The following is a 16,277-nucleotide window of genomic DNA, read 5'->3' on the forward strand; positions in this document are numbered from 1 at the left end:
GCAATATAGCATAAAGTAAAAGGGGAATTAGGACCAGAAAGACTGGAGTTTCAAATTCTGACTCTCAGCTACTAGTTTTGTTACCTTAGGCAAGTCATAATTGCTCTGAATCTCAGTGTCTTTGTTACTAAAATGGGTATAATAATCTCCATATCTCAAGGCTGGTCCTAGTACTGAAAGGGATAATATATTTAATAGCTTAGTACAATGCTGTGCAAATAGTAGGTAGTCAATAAGTGTGAGCTTCCTCCCAGTTTTCCCAGAAGATATGGCAAAACCTTTCTTTCTCTGTTAGTTTGCTATGAGCCAAAACAAGTGGCTAAGGAGTAAAATTTTAAAAAGCAAGAGCATCTAATCCTAATATTACCCAATCTTTCCATTAATTATGCAGTTATATAAACTTAAATATTTAATAAACATTATTGGATTTATTGGTATTATTCAGGTACCTGAATAGGTTCTCTCTTGAAAGTCCTCTTTTTATTTTATCTTTAACTGATTTAGCAAAACTATGTCATTAATCCTTTTATTCAGATCATAACATAGTATGATCTTTTGGGAATATTAAGCCCCTATTGATCCCAGGTGAAAACCATAGTTTCAGTGTTTGCTCACAGGTCTGAGAAAAATAGTGACATGGAAAGAGAAAGTGCGAGGTTAGAGATTTTGTCTTTCAAGGCTGATGGTATGATAATTCTCCTGTGGTGAAGCCACCTGTTGAAGTCTCACTGCTTAGACACCAAAGTTCCCTAATTCATGCCTCCCTCGCAGTGCCATACTCCAGCCCTCATGAACTCTAAAGGGAGAGCAACCCTTCTGAAATCGCAAGGGTGGGCAGCAGAGAAACAGCCCTTGGAAGGCATTAGAGCCAGGTTCGTAACATGGAATTGTGGGCTTATTCAGGGGGTTCTGGAACCTACAGTCCCTGGATGTAAAGTGGTGTCGAAGTGTATTTCGTGCCTTCTTCCCAGGAGGTTGCTCAACTACCACTTCCCTCTAGAGGTCTTCTCCAACCATCCCATCCTGCCAGAGGTCTCGCCCACAAAATCTCTCATCACCTTTGTGTATTTCCTGCGGAGCCGCATCGCAATCTGTCATTGCCTTGTTTGCTTAAATCCGTCTACCCTACTAGAAGATGAGCGTCCCAAAGCGCAGGACCCGGTCTTTCTCCAGGGCCTTGAACCTGGTGGATCTCGAGAGATACTTCCGGAATGAAGGACAGGTCCGTGTCCATCAGATATTTAACGGACTCTATATCTTCCCCCCTCGCCCCCAGCATTCTTCTACGGAAATCATTTCAAAATCATTCATTTTGGAAATAAGGCTTTCAGCATTTCGACCACACCCACCCACCTTCGTTCCTACCGTTAGAACTGCCACCCGGGCCCACTCACCCAAGCCCACTAGGCCGGACAGTTTGGAGGTAACCAGGGCCGGGGCTGCCTCGAACGGGCACGCGCATCAATTCACATTCCCGGACCCGGTCCTGGGTCGGAGGGGTTGGGTGGGCCCCGCGGGCCCGGAGGAGCCACCTCGGGAGGCCACCCGGGCCTCCACCTTACCCGCGGTCCCAAACCTCTTCCCCACAGGCGGTGCGCAGCCGGTGGCTGGGGGACAAGCCCGTCCCGCGGCGCGCGCTACCGCGACCACAACTGCTTCCGGGTGAGCGGGTCGTAGACACTGTGGCCCCGCCCCTCCTCCGCCTCCGCCGCCCGCCGCTCGGGCTGCGGCTCCTCCTGGGGGCCGGTTCCCGCTGTCTCAGCCGCGGCGCCTAGGGACATCGGCGTGACTGACCGACCGGCTGCCGCGCCGGGAGCCGCCGCATACAGCCCGGCCCGCCTGGCCGGGGACCCAGGACTCAGTCCGTCCCCCGCGCCCCTCGCCCTTCGCCCCGGCGAGCTCCCGGCCGGCGAGCTGCGCTCCGGCCCTTCCCGGGCGGCGTCGCAGCCATAGCCCGCGCCCGGAGACAGGTAAGGGCCGCTCCTCCCGCCGGCCTGGAGAGGAGCGAGGAGCGGGGCCACCTTCCCGGCCTCTGCAGCCTGGCGAGGTCCGCGCCGCCGCGGACTCCTGCTAGGGGCCGGGCCCCCAGGCGGACCCCGGGGTCGAGGTTGCCCCCTGCCTGCGGCGTCCTCGGGCTTCACGCCGGGTCTCGAACGCGCAGCCTCGGTCCGCGAGCGGGGACGGCCTTATTCCCATTGTGGGAGAAATGAACTCGGGCCGCTGTCTCTCCGCTTCGAGTGCTCGGGGCTCCTTCTCCTGCACCCCGGACGCGGCACTCCCTCGGTTCTGTACCCGTCCGGCCACCCCGGGGAAGGATGTCAGGCCGGTGGAGGGCGTAGCGCTTTTGTGGGATTTTTTTTCTTCTTCCTTGACCCGAGCTGAAGCGCGGGCATAACAGGCGCTTGTTAGGAGTGTCAGGGTTAATGCTTGACTAATGCGAGGTGTTATTCACACCCAGATTGTTAAGCTATATAGCTCCAGCCAGGCCTGCTTCTCGTGCTCGTGGATATCCCGCAGGAAGCCGGAGGACCTAAGGAAACCCGTGTCTTTTTCTTTCTTCGAGGGGACGGAAAAGTGCAAGTGTTTGCTCTACTTTTTCCACCGTGGGAGATACAAATATAAGGCTGCGGAGACCTGGCCAGGGAAATGTTGCATCCTAAACTGTAACTCTTTGTAGCGTATTTTCTTTGAGTTTCCACTTAATGACTCAGCATTTCTGCCCTAAAAAGAAAAGCTGCAGCGTAGGTTCATTGATTAAAAGATAATATGTAAGGATAACAGTGCCCGTTACTTTTTTATGGCATCACAATGGGAAGAGAATGTGGATACAGTAATGGAACCACAGAGATGGAGAGCAGGGTGTGGATGGATCAGTTCTTAATTAGTGTTTAAAATAACATTGTTTCAAGGTAAAATGTTTATTTGGGGGATGCTTCTGTATGAAGAGGTGCAATTGTTGGAAAAGGCAAAGTGTTGCAGGTAAGGGTTAGTTGGCAGGGACTTGGCGTTTGCTGTGGTTTGAAGGTCTTGCAGAATTAACCGTTTAGCAAACATCATGCTCTGTTTAACACATGTAGAGATGATGACCCAGTATTATACTCATGTAGAATAAGAATTTCGGAAAGTGTGATTCATTTAGGAAGTTAGGTCACTCGCTTTGTGAATCATTGATATGCATATTAAACTTGGAATAGAGGAGAGCTAGAGGTTTGTTACTGCCTGTTTAATTAGATGCCCTTGCTCATAGGAAGTGTTGTATTGATGCTTTGTTAGGTTTGTTGCTGCATATTTATTGTCGTGAAGTATGGTAAGGAAATAAAAAGTGAACTTTTGCAGAAGCTTTGGATTTAGAATAGTTTGTTAGTTCCTAAGTGGATTGTTGTGATTTTACCCACTTTTCTTTTTTTGCCAAATGTGGGAAGATAAATAAAGGAAGGTAAGTGTCTAGAAACAAAATAAATATCGGTGAAAAGGAGAGCTACATCTTTAAGGCAGGAAAAACTTCACTGAAAGAACCTGCGGTACACAGAAGAGTCTTGAGTGAAAGGCCTTACCCATTTGGGGGAATCTGCCCTTAAAGATGTGCAATGAGACTATACTGAGCTCATACTTAAGTTCTGGTGGAGAAGAAAGTGTGTACTGAAGTGGTGATTCATTATTGGAATGAATTCATTTTAAATTAGAAATAACTTTTTATTGCAGAAATGTAATTTGATCATTTTGGCTTTTAACGTGTTGCTAAGCAAAATGACTTTGAATCACAGCGTTCTTGATACTCTTAGCCTTCTTTTCTTTTTCTTCTTTTTGGAAGTCAGCTTATTTTACCTTGATTTTGATTTATAAGGAACTTTAGTTAGTTATCAGTTGTAAAGTAATGGTAAGTTTACCCTGTTGGTCTTGCTTACTAAATTCCTTTAATTCTTTGACTAAATTTCCGCATCTTATTTCCTTGGATATCCATTCTTATATTCAGAGCGTTCCCTAATGTTGCTTTTGATTTGTGTCCAGCTAATAGTGACTTAAGAGTTTCAGTTTCCAGTGAACAGCTATTCCCTTTTGGAAAATCCCTTGTGGAAACCGCCTGAACTGACAGTCCTGATAGGTAGATATGCAAGAGAAGCCTTCTTAGGTCAGGATTTAAGCATCTCCACAATGAAGGAAAAAAGTGATACGGGGAATATATTTGGCAAAGTAGAGTCTTTTTCTCTCAAAACAAAACCAAAAACTGATCTTTACTAGAAATGAGAGAGAGGGAGCAGTTTCTTGCAAAGCTGTTTGTGAATTGTTTACCCTGCTCCTAGTTGGAAGAGGAACAGAATTGATGATAATATATATATTTTAAAAAACTCCCTATAGCGTGTTGGGAATGTCGATGAGGATCATTTTAGAGGAAATACAGTTCTTCTGTCCTCAGCATAGAAGCACTTTCCATTGCACCTACATAGAGACCATTTCATAGCCTTTTCCTTTTAGGTGGTTGCTTTCTCTCTGGAGAATCTGAACGGAGAGATGGTCCTTTAACAGGAAAACTGTACCACCTTATCCAGTTTGCAAATAAAGACTTTATGACCATCATTCAAAACTCAACTTTTAAAACTTCAGAAGGAAGGAATTGAGCAAAATTTACCCTGTGAGTAAAATAACTTTGGCTTTTTCTCCATTCTTTCCTTTAAGGTAATAGATAGGATACCATTAGAAATGATTTTTTGTGTGTTGCACATTGTGCTTTCACTTTAAAAACTTTTTGGCCTACAATAAATTAAGCCACACTTAAAAGGAATCAAACACTGGGCTAAAAACTGGGTTTATTATATGCTAATACTTTTTCATTTATTCTATTATATCTTTATTTTGGTTGGGGAATGGAGAGAGAATTCTGTTTCTTGTAGAAGCTCTGAGATTTGCTCCATATGTATGCTTCTGTTTTGGTCTAGTGGTGGGGAGAGCAGTAGATAAGAATACAGGTGGTTAAGAAGAGGGAAGGGACTTCCTTGGTGGTGCAGTGGTTAAGAATCTGCCTGCCAGTGCAGGGGACATGGGTTTGATCCCTGGTCCGGGAAGATCCCACATGCTGCAGAGCAAATAAGCCCATGTGCAAACCCAATGAAGCCATAAATTAATTAATTAATTTATTTATTTTTTAAAAAAAAAGAAGAGGGAAGAAATGGCATCCATGAAGGGGAGTGCTCACTTCATGGGTTCAGTAGATGTTTGTGGGACTTTTTAAAATTGCTAAACATTTGAAAAGAAAATGTTATATGGTGAAAAGGAAGTTTTCTTTCCACAATAAACTTCTAACCTTCTTCCCCCACCCCCTACGCTGACTACATAATCCAAACAACCACTCTTAATGGTTTCCTGTGTATCTCTCTCCAAATTTTCTCTTGCATATATAATCACCTATGTTTAGGAGGAATGTCCTATACCTTTCATTCTTACCTTTGATATGTCTTAGAGATCATTGTATATTAGCACATATGTCCATCTAATTTTTAAAAAGAACGGATGTCCTGCCTAGTGTAGATGAACCATAGCTTGTTCATTTTCCATAATTTATTTTAACATTCCCTATTGACAGACATTTAGGTTGTTTTTAGCTTTCCACTAACACTGCTGTAAGGAACAACTCGTATGTAAGTCTTCGCTCTAGTGCATAAGTGTGTATATGGAATTTATTTCTGAAAGTGTGAATGTAAGTTTGGGAATTAAATTGTGAAATTTTAAAAATTTATTTCAAGCTTATATTGGGATTTATTTTATAATAGAAGTTACCTTTTTCTTAACCTTGTAGGAGAAAAGAGTGCTTAATTGCTTTGTATTCTTTATCCTCACAATTTAAAAATATACTGTAAATGTATTTTATAAGGTAATTTTCAACATTTTAGAGTGACAGCTGGGTAATTTTATTTATACAGGTAAAGATAAGAGTACTGTACCTTGAAGACTGTGCTATTACAGACGAACTACTTCATTTATATTTGGTAATACTAGTTAAATGAGTGCCTTTTGTAGTAGCTTGATTGTTTTAGGATTTGATGACCAATATCAATTAAAAACATTGTATATAGTTTTATTTCTTGCCCTGCAGAAGTCTGCTGCCATATTATTAGTCACATGGGAAATAAATGGCCTACCTTCTCTCTCCCTTTATCTTCCATATCCTAGTCTATTCCTAATAAAATAAACCTCTGTGGGGTTTGAGATCCAAAATCCTTTTGCAAACCAAAGTGCTATTGATGGATTAATTTCTCAAGGCAAAAGGTAGGTACAGATTTAGTCTTTATTCTTCAAAGTGTTTGTGAACAGAATAAGGGAGGTTTACATTTTTAATTTCAATGTTATACAGCTCACTCATGACCAGGAGGAGGTTCAGGAATCTTTGCCCTTTTAAAATGAGAGAGACTAGTGGAAAAAAAAAGTGCTGAGGGACTAACATATGAGGATGAAGTTGGAACTTGTGAGTGGCAGTTTCCCTGGCTGGTGCCCAGGGTCTATTCTGAGGCCTTGTCAAAGCTCGTCTGACAGAACCCACCACATAACCACAATCTATCCTGGCCCCACTGCAAGTCAGGAAGGCCTGCGGTTTAGGAAAAGTGGCAACAACAGAAGAGGGAGCTTATAAAGGACATTTGCCTTCAGAAGATTAAGGCTAAGTTTTGGGGTGAAAATGTGCTTAGCAGGCGTATCCTAGGATCCAGTTTTTTTTGGTCTTCCCTTTTTAGGGAATGAGCATGATTAAGGAGAACTAACGAGGCCAGCATTTTAGAAAAATGTGCACAAAGAGGAGCACAGGATTGTACCAGTATTGATGTCATGTCTGGTTCTGAGAGTGTTTGGCGGGGATCAGTCAAATGTTTTACAACAGGGGAAAGATATTACTGTTACCCACACAGGGAGGCCATGCCCCGAGTTGAAATGGTAGTCCAATTCAGAGACCTTCACACTTGTCCCTGGGATCAAAAGGACACTGGGAATGATGGGCTGTTTTACAGGATTATTTTGAGTTTATACAGAGAAATCAGCTTCTTCCCAAATTCTCATTCTCTTCTTCCCATAGAACTGTACAGTAGCATGTGTAATATCAGGAAGTTATCTCTTTAAACTCTTGCTTATTACCAGATGCTGTGTCCCAGCATAGCTGCCTTTCTGTACCAGGTGCTTTCTCATGAAAACCTTGGTCTTTCTGTACTAAGTGAATAAAGTACTTGGGTTTGAAGTTCTTTAACTGATCTCACTTCTTAGGCTAGAAAGCAGTTAAAGAGCTTAGTGTGCCAGTCTTTTGATGAAGGTTCATGTCACCGTATTTATCCGCAGCCTTGGATTAGAGTGGAGGTTGTTTGAAGAATTTGGCATACAGACTTCATTTATAGATGCAAAGCCCGCAGATAGTTTCCTTTCTTTTGCCTTAGGTTAGGTTGGCACTCCAGGAAATTGAGTTTTTCTTGCCCTCAGAAATTTGGATTGTTAGCATTTGATGATGATGATGTATTTAGTATTCAGTGTGAGGAGAAAAAATAATAGGAATATTTTTCTCTCTTCTCTATTCCTATTATTGGGTTTATTCCTCTTATCTTGTTATATCCGTTCCCTGTTTCGGCCTTCCCCTCCTCCTCCTAAAAGAGTGGGATTAGAACAGAGCAGAGGGGAGAGAGCGGAAAAGAGGTTGGGAAAACCTTGGAGTGCAGCGGCTTATCAGAGTGTTTTTATTTTCTCAGAAGTAGATTATTACTTTAAAATCATAGTCATCTTTTTCCAGTGCTTTCAATTTGAACCCTCTATATCTTAGTTTTCTTTCATTATGAACACCAAAATTTTAACTACTTTTGATACAAAATATCTTTACTGCTTTAGGAAACAAATTTAACTTTTAAGTTGCTTATTCTGATCACTTTGTTATTCTTTCTACATCTCCCACTTTCCTCAATAGAAACATTTTAACAGCTAGGAGCAGTTTTTTGGCTGTCTGATTTCTGCCTTAAGTAGAGTATGCTGTGTGCAGAGGATTAGGATGTTAAAATGTTTATTTCTCTGTTAAATGGTTTAATCATTTATGATAACAAACAATATAATTATTGTATTTATTGTAATATTTATTGTATAATTACAATATAATTAGTAAGCATACATGTTGTTTCTATTAAAAAAAAAAGAGAAGTATTCCAGTTAAGTGATGCATAGATTATAGGACTAAAAATAGGGGGGGAAAATTCATTGTAGGTTTAGATTAGATGTTTTTCCCCTATCATGGTTATCACTATGTCTAAGTAGATAGTCAAGGAAATAAGAGGGTCGCTGTCCTCCTGTCTTACTACACTCATCTTTTGCTCTCTATCCAAAGTGGTTTTTTAGTTGTGGTAAAATACACATAACATAAAATTTACCATTTTCAGCATTTTAAAGTATACAATTCATTGGCATTAAGTACATTCACATTGTTGTGCAGCCATCACCAACATCCATCCCCAGAAATTTTTCATCCTCCCAAATGAAAACTCTATGCTCATTAAACAATAATCCTCATTCCCCCCAGCCTCTGGTAACCACTATTCTACCTTCTGTCCCTATGAATTTGACTACTGTAGGTACCTCATATAAGTGGACTCATGTGGTATTTGTCTTTTAAAAACTAGTTTATTTCCCTTAGCATAATGTCCTCAAGCTTCATCCATGTTGTAGCATGTATGAAAATTTCACTCCTTTTTGAGGCTGAATAATATTTCATCATATAGATATAGATATATAGCATATTTTGTTTATCCATTCACCTGTTAATGGACATTTGGGTTGCTTCCACCTTTTGACTATTGTGAATAATGCTGCTACGAACACAAGTGTATATCTGTTTGAGTCCATCCTTTCATTTCTTTTGGGTATATATCCATAAATGGAATTGCTGGATCATATAGTAATTCTGTGTTTAATTTTTTGAAGAATTGCCTTACCATTTTCCACAGCAGCTGCGCCATTTTACAGTGTACAGTGTTGTAATATCTCTGCATCCTTGACACACTTAATTATTCTCTCTCTTTCTTTCTATCTTTCTTTCTTTTTAAAAATAATAGCCATTCTAATGGGTATGAGGTGCTATCTCATTGCGTTTTGACTTGCATTTCCCTAATGATTAGTGATGTTGAGCATCTTTTCACATGCTTTTTGGCCATTTGTATATCTTCTTTGGAGAAATATCTATTCAAGTCCTTTGCCCATCTTTGAATGGGTTGTTTTTGTTGTTGTTGAGTTTTAGGGGTTCTTTAGATATTCCAGTTATTAATCCCTTATCAGATATATGATTTGCAAATATTTTCTCCCATTCCATGGGTTGATTTTTTTTTTTACTCTTTTGATAGTGTACTTTGATGCACAAAAGTTTTAATTTTGAAATCCACTTCATCTAACTTTTCTCTTGTTGACTGTGCTTTTGGTGTCCTATCTAAGAAATTATTGCTATATCCGATGTCAGGAAGCTTTTTGTGTATGGACAGTTTAAGCTCTTACATTTATTTCTTTGACCTACTAAGGATTAATTTTTGTATATGGCATACACTAAGGGTCCAACTTTATTCTTCTTCATATGGATATCCAGTTTTACCAGCACCATTTTTTGAAAAGAGTGTCCATTCCCCATTGACTGATCTTGACACCCTTGTTGAAAATCATTTGACCACATGTGCCGGGTTTATTTTAGTGCTATCTATTATATTCTGTTGGTCTATATGTCTCTCTTTATGCCAATACCACACTGTTTTGGTTACTGTAGCTTTCTAGTAAGTTTTGAAATCAGGAAGTGTGATACCTTCAACTTTATTCTTCTTTTTCAAGATTGTTTTGGCTATTCGGGGTCCCTTTAGATTCCACAGGAGTTTTAATGTTGGGATGGGTTTTTCTATTTTTGCAAAAACTGTCATTGGGATTTGATAGAGATTGCATTGAATCTGTAGATTTCTTTGGGTATTTGACATTTTAACAATATTAAGTTTTCCAATCCATGAACCTGAGGTGGCTTTCCATTTATTTATGAGTCCTTTAATTTCTTTCAGCAATGTTTTGTAGTTTTCAGTGAACATCTTTTGCCTTCTTGGTTAGGTTTATTCCTATTATTTTGTTCTTTTTTCTTATTGTAAATGGCATTGTTTTCTTAATTTCCTTTTTGGTTTGTTCATTGTTAGTGTATAGAAATGCAACTGATTTTTTTTGTGTTGATTTTGTATCCCTACAACTTTGCTGAATTCATTCATCCACAGTTTTAAAAGCAGTTGTATTTGTTTTCTGTGTTGTATAACAAAGTACACAAATTTAGCAACTTAAAACAACACACATTTATTATCCTACAGTTTCTCTGGGGCAGGAGCCTGAGCGAGGTTGAACTGAGTCCTCTGCTTAGGGTCTGGTGAGGCTGCAATCAGATGTTGGCTGGGCTGAATTCTCACCTGAAAACTCAACTGGGGGAAAATTTGCTTCTAAGCTCACTTAGATTTTTGGCAGAATTAATTTTCTTGTGGTTTTATTACTGAGGCTTCTTGCTTACTAGAAGTTACTTCGTCATCTAGAGGCTATCTTCAAGCTCCTAAAGGCTTTTCTCAGCTTTTTTATTTATTTTTTTTCTGGGGAGGGGACTGCGTTGGGTCTTCATTGCTGTGCGTGGGCTTTCTCTAGTTGTGGTGAGTGGGGGCTACTCTTTGTTGTGGTGCTCAGGCTTCTCATTGCGGTGGCTTCTCTTGTTGCGAAGCATGGGCTCTAGGCGCACGGGCTTCAGTAGTTGCAGCACATGGGCTCAGTAGTTGTGGCGTGCAGGCTCAGTAGTTGTGGCGTGAGGGCTCTAGAACGCAGGCTTAGTAGTTGTGGCACACAGGCTTAGTTGCTCCATGGCATCTTCCCAGACCAGGGATCGAACCCGTGTCCCCTGCATTGGCAGGCGGATTCTTAACGACTGTGCCACCAGGGAAATCCCAGCTGCTCTCAGCTTATAGGGGCAACCTGAAGTTCTTGACCCTCTGGTGTTTCCCAGTCTCACCACTTCATCAGACCATCAGGGAGAGCCCAGAGCAAGTCTGCAGGCTAGACAGTCTTATGTAATGTGACATAATCATGGGAATGACATCTCATAACCTTTGTCATATTCTGTTGGTAGAAGCAAGTCATAAGTTCTGTCCACATTCTTGGGGAGGTGTTTACACAAAGATGTGAACAGCAAGAGTTGGGGGTCATGGTGGGGTGGCCACCTTAGTGTCTGTCTGCCATAGCTGCTTACAAAATAGCACATATTTTATAAACCCATTTTGTGTAAAAAACATATATGTGCACTTAAAATATCTTCAAATGGTGGAAAACTGTTGTTTTTTATTGTTATTTTGTGGTATTGCTTCATTGTTTCCTCCTACTTCCTCTCCCTGCAACATTCCAGTTTTGGAATTTTAAATCTGTGTTTTCATTATAACTAAATATGTATTATTTACTAGTTAAGCCAAGAATTATATCATGATTGTTTCCTTTCTTGTTTAACTTTCTTTTTTTCCCTGGGGGTTAAGGCCTTTTTTTTTTTTTAGCTTAGTTTTCTATTCACCTTATTTTTCCCAAATGCTCCAACAGATTTTTCAAGTGTCTACTACTCTTTCTAATTTATTTTGAGCAAAATAATTAGTGGTTTATTTGTGAAATACCTGTAGAGAAATAGAAAGCAAAAATACAGCTTCAGGAAGAATAATAAAATGAGCAGCTGCAGTCTTACTACCTAGGCCAAGAAATTGAACATTACAGTATCCTAGAAGTTTCCTGTAAATATCCTTAAATGTCACCTTTTCCCCCTCCAGGTAGTCATAATCCCATTTTACACGTTAATCACTCTTTTGGGACCATTCCCTGCCTAGCCCTGCAGTCCCATCCCTCCCTCCAAATATGTATTCCTAATCAATACATGGTTTAATTTTGAGAAACTGAATAGTTTGACCACCTTTCTGTGTCTGTTAGTCGAGTTAGGCTAACCTACTGTAACAAACAAACCCCCAAGTTTCAGTGGTTTAACATGTTAAAGCTTATTTCTCACTCACATCTCTGCTGTGAGTTGGGAAGCACTGGCAAAGGAGTAGTTGGTTCCACAGAGCCACCCAGGAACTCGAGCCCCTTTCATCTAGTGACTCTGCCATTCCCTGGGGCTCAAAGACTTTCACAGTTTCACTGAGCTGTCTGCGTCTGGCTGGCAGATTTGAGGGCAGAGAGGGAGAGTGGTAGATTCCATGGGAAGTTTGATGGGCCTGAACTAATACATACGTCACTTTTGTCCACATTCCATTGGCCAGAATTCAGTCAAATGGCTGTACTTAATGCAAGGAAGGTTGTGAAATGTAGCATAGCTGTGGGCAGAAAAGGGAAGTGACCTTGGTGAACAATAGGTCAGTTTCTACCATAGTATGTATCCCTAAGGAGTATCTTTTTTTGGACAGTTTTGAAAACCTGAATGGCAAGTATAAACCTAGCTATGAACAGAAAGGTCCATATTGCCACTATTAAATGAAGGCTTACAGGAGAAGATAAGCTGAACAGAGTCTTCCTTGAGTCCTTTCTGTAAGTCCTTGGGAAAGTTGGCTTATGAGTCTTGGGAAACCATAAGACTCATCACAATCAGGGCACCTGGCAGAGGTGAAGTTTTTACAAGGTACTAAATATCTAGAAGAAATATGGTTGGGGAAGTACAGTGCTATTTCTAAGCAGTTCCTGCTCTAGCCGTTAAGAATAGGTAAAAGCAAAATGTGTCCGTGGTGTGAAATAAGGCCTCAGCCAATCTAGGCACCTGGGGGTAGGACAGCGGGAACTTCATCAACATGGGGTCAAGACAAAGTAAATTCAGATACAAACCTGGGCCAGATCAGCTCATATTAAGAAGTCTTAAAGGCTGTGGGAATTTGGGTGGTGACAGCCCTCTACTATGTCTCTTGAATCTCATTGCTTCAATCTGTAGCTTTCTTCCTGGGATGTCTCACCCTCGCTGGGTATCAATTCCCTTTGCCTTTTCTGTGTTGGATTTATTTCCTGTATGCTAAATTTCCTCCCTTTTGATCTTCTCTTTTATTAGAGATGTATCTTCTAGTAACTTATTAACAAAGGGTGTAAAAGAGGTAAATTTTTGAGAACTTGTGTGTCTGACGTGTTTTTAATAATCAAGTATGAGAATAGAACAGTGTGGCTGGGCATAGGTTGTCTGTAATTTTCTTTCAGGAATTTGAAGGCATCACTCTATTGTCTTCTTGTTGCCAGAATTACTTTTTGTTTCCAGAAGACTGAAAATTCTAATTGTTAATCCTTTATATGTGACCTGGTTTTTCCACCCCTGGAAGCTTGTAAAATCATCCTTGCCCCCATGTTTGAAATTAACTATAATAATTCACTATGAAATACCTGTGGACTCAGGACTTGTGTTACACATTCTGTAGGCCCTTTGAATCTGGTGACTCATGTCCTGAATTTCTGGGAAGTTATTTTATTAATGATTTCTTTCTCTTTGTTTCTGTGTGTGTGTATGTGTTTCTGTGTGTGTGTGTCTTGTCTGTGTGTGTGTGTGTGTGTGTTGGGGGGATGGGGGTAGTGGGTGAACAGGTATGGGAGGGTCAGTTTCTCTTTATTTTTATAAAAAGGGGCCACCAACTGTTGGTATTGAGTCTTTTCTGAGCAGAAGTGATGTGTCTAGAGTGGACCTCATTGCCTGTGTCTTTAGATTGGAGTAGCACTTGGATTACCTACTGTCACAGCTGTGCTGTCAGCTCTGCTCTCTAATCATTCCCTCATGAACATTGTACTTATATCGCATTGTATCTTGTTGACTTCTTCCTTTTATGAGCCTAATCAGTATCTTGCCTACCATTTCAGGGCATTATTTTGTCTTACTATGTAAGACAGGTTTAAGCTACACAAACCTGACCAACGCAGCTCAAGAGAGGGAAAATGCTGGCATCTTCCTTTCTGCTATAAAAGTACCTCATGTCACCACTATTTTTTTTCCCTAGTGGGTGAGCTACATGGTGGAAGGAATCATACAGGTCTTCAGGGAAACCCAAAAATTTTCGAGAATTTTGCTCTGATAATAAAAACGTGTGGACTTAAACATTGATGTTTTCCCCAAGACTTTAGAGGACATTAATGGTTGCTTCTTTGTTCTAACTTTGACCTGTTGATTTGAGTCAGAGTTTTAAATTTATTACATTTTTAAGGTTAATATAATGGTGTTCATTCTTTTTAAAATTAGCAATGTGTTTTTCATTTACTTAGAATTTGATTATGTCCATAAGTGTATTGGTTGATGTGAAATCTGTTAGAAAATTATGGTTTTACCAGAGATGACCAATATAAATTTTTATAGTCATACTTTGCAGTTGGTCTGAGAGGCTAAATGAATCTTTCCCCCTTAAAAGCTTATTAATATAGTGTCAAAGTTGGTTATCCTTACAAGTTTTCATACTATGAAATAGCCACAGAATTGTAGCTTTTAGCTTAAATCAGTTTTTGGTAAGGTGATTATCAACAGTATATAAAGCTTAAGAAAAAAGAAAATTCTTTTTTTTTCTTTTTTACATGATTGCCTTTGCCATTTATTATTCATATGTACAAAATTTTACATATTTTCAATCAAACTTTACATGCCATTTTGTCATCTTTCTGTACCTTATGGGCATGATATCAAACTTGTCCCTGTCTTTGCTTGCTTCCCGTGAGTTTTCTAATGCCACAGTTTATTGCATCATGTTGACTGGCCTTGACTTAAAGCTGTTGTCAGTTTGGGTCATTTTCAGCTTAGTGTTTTGTTTTACCGTAGATTAAAAAGAAATTCAAATGATTGTCTTTATTCATGTAATTTTTTTCTTTTGTTGTATTATGTTCTAAGTTTTATTTTTGTTACTATTAGAATAGAGTTATTATGAGTATTGTCAGTAGAATTCATTCCCAATCAGAAGGAGAACCTAAGTTCTAAGGCTAATTCTTTTTCCCCCTTTGGGATTTAATTCTGGTCCCTTCTATTTTATTATTAGTGGCAGAGGTTAGTTACATGCTTCTATCATATTCTGATTTTCATTCCTTTTCATGGAAGAAGTATTTCAGTAATAATTCCACATACCTCAGAAAGAAAACACACCCTTGTACAGTTCAGTAAGAGATGTTGCTACATATCTAGTTAATTGGAAATAGTGAAAAGTGCCTTCCCACAAAGTATGTAGGTCTGATGTTGGATTAGATTTGTGTTTGAAAATGTACAGTTTCCCACCCACCTACCCACCCACCTGTGGCTCAACTAAAATTAACTTTAGCCAGGGGATTTACTTCTGAGTTTTGCTTTGCCACCTCTTTTGCTATTTTGATTTCAGATCTTTTGTGGGGGTTTTTTTTTTTTTGGTGTCAGTTATACCTTATGTTTCTGAAGCATTTTACAGCTTATAGAAACGTTTATATCCATTTGATCTTTAAAACGACCCTTGTGATGTGAGAAGAAATTTAATAAGAGAAGTTCAAGACTTGTTCATTGAAAATCACAAAACATTGTAGAAAGAAATTAAAGAAAATCTAAATAAATGGCAAGATACCCCATGTTCATGGTTTGGAATCTTAATGTTGTTAAGATGGCAGTACTCCCCAAGTTGATCTATGATTCAGTATAATCCCTATCAAAATCCATGCTGCCCCACCCCCTTTTTTTTCCCTGCACCAGTTTTTGGTGCAGAAATAGTCATGCCCATCTTAAAATTTGTATGGAAAGATAAGGGACCCAGAATAGGCAATACAATCTCAAAGAAGAACAACAAAGTTGGAGGGCTCATTCTTCCTAATTTTAAAACTTACTGTAAAGCTACAATAATCCAGACAGTGTAATGCTGGCATAAAGATATACATATCAATCAATGGAATGGAATTGAGGGTCTAGAAATAAACCCTTACTTTTATGGTCAGTTGATTTTTAACAAGGGTGCCAAGACAATTCAATGAGAGAAAAAAATTGTCTTTTTAACAAATGGTACTTGGAAAAGTAGATATCCACATGCAAAAGAATGAAGTTGGATATCTGCATCACAGCATATAAAAAGCTAACTCAGAATGGATCATATAAAACCTAAAACTGTAAAACTCTTAGAAGAAAACACAGGAGTAAATCTTTGTCACCTTGGGGTAGGCAGTGCTTTCTTAGCTATGCACCACCAAGGCCTTACAACAAAAGAAAAAAAAATTAGGTGACTTGACTTCCTCAAAGTAAAAACTTTTGTGCTTCAGAGAACACTGTTAAGAAAGGATATGCAGAAATA

General features: G+C 39.7%; 1 protein-coding gene across 23 annotated transcripts in view; it reads left to right on the plus strand.

The window, feature by feature from the left end:
• Positions 1-1,705: 1,705 nt before the first annotated feature.
• LRRFIP2 (LRR binding FLII interacting protein 2) overlaps positions 1,706-16,277 on the plus strand; it is a 118,777-nt gene continuing 104,205 nt past the window's right edge. For 8 of the 23 annotated variants that reach the window (XM_067753730.1, XM_067753728.1, XM_067753733.1 and 5 more), the window contains exon 1: positions 1,707-1,970. The gene's annotated coding sequence lies outside the window, so the exon portion shown is untranslated. Of the gene's footprint in view, positions 1,971-2,459; positions 2,577-4,473; positions 4,631-16,277 lie in introns of those variants that run through there. The other 15 variants (XM_067753737.1, XM_067753739.1, XM_067753738.1 and 12 more) reach the window with 9 other exon arrangements.

Source organism: Pseudorca crassidens, chromosome 10 (genome assembly GCF_039906515.1).
Source record: "Pseudorca crassidens isolate mPseCra1 chromosome 10, mPseCra1.hap1, whole genome shotgun sequence".
NCBI classification, from domain to species: domain Eukaryota; kingdom Metazoa; phylum Chordata; class Mammalia; order Artiodactyla; family Delphinidae; genus Pseudorca; species Pseudorca crassidens.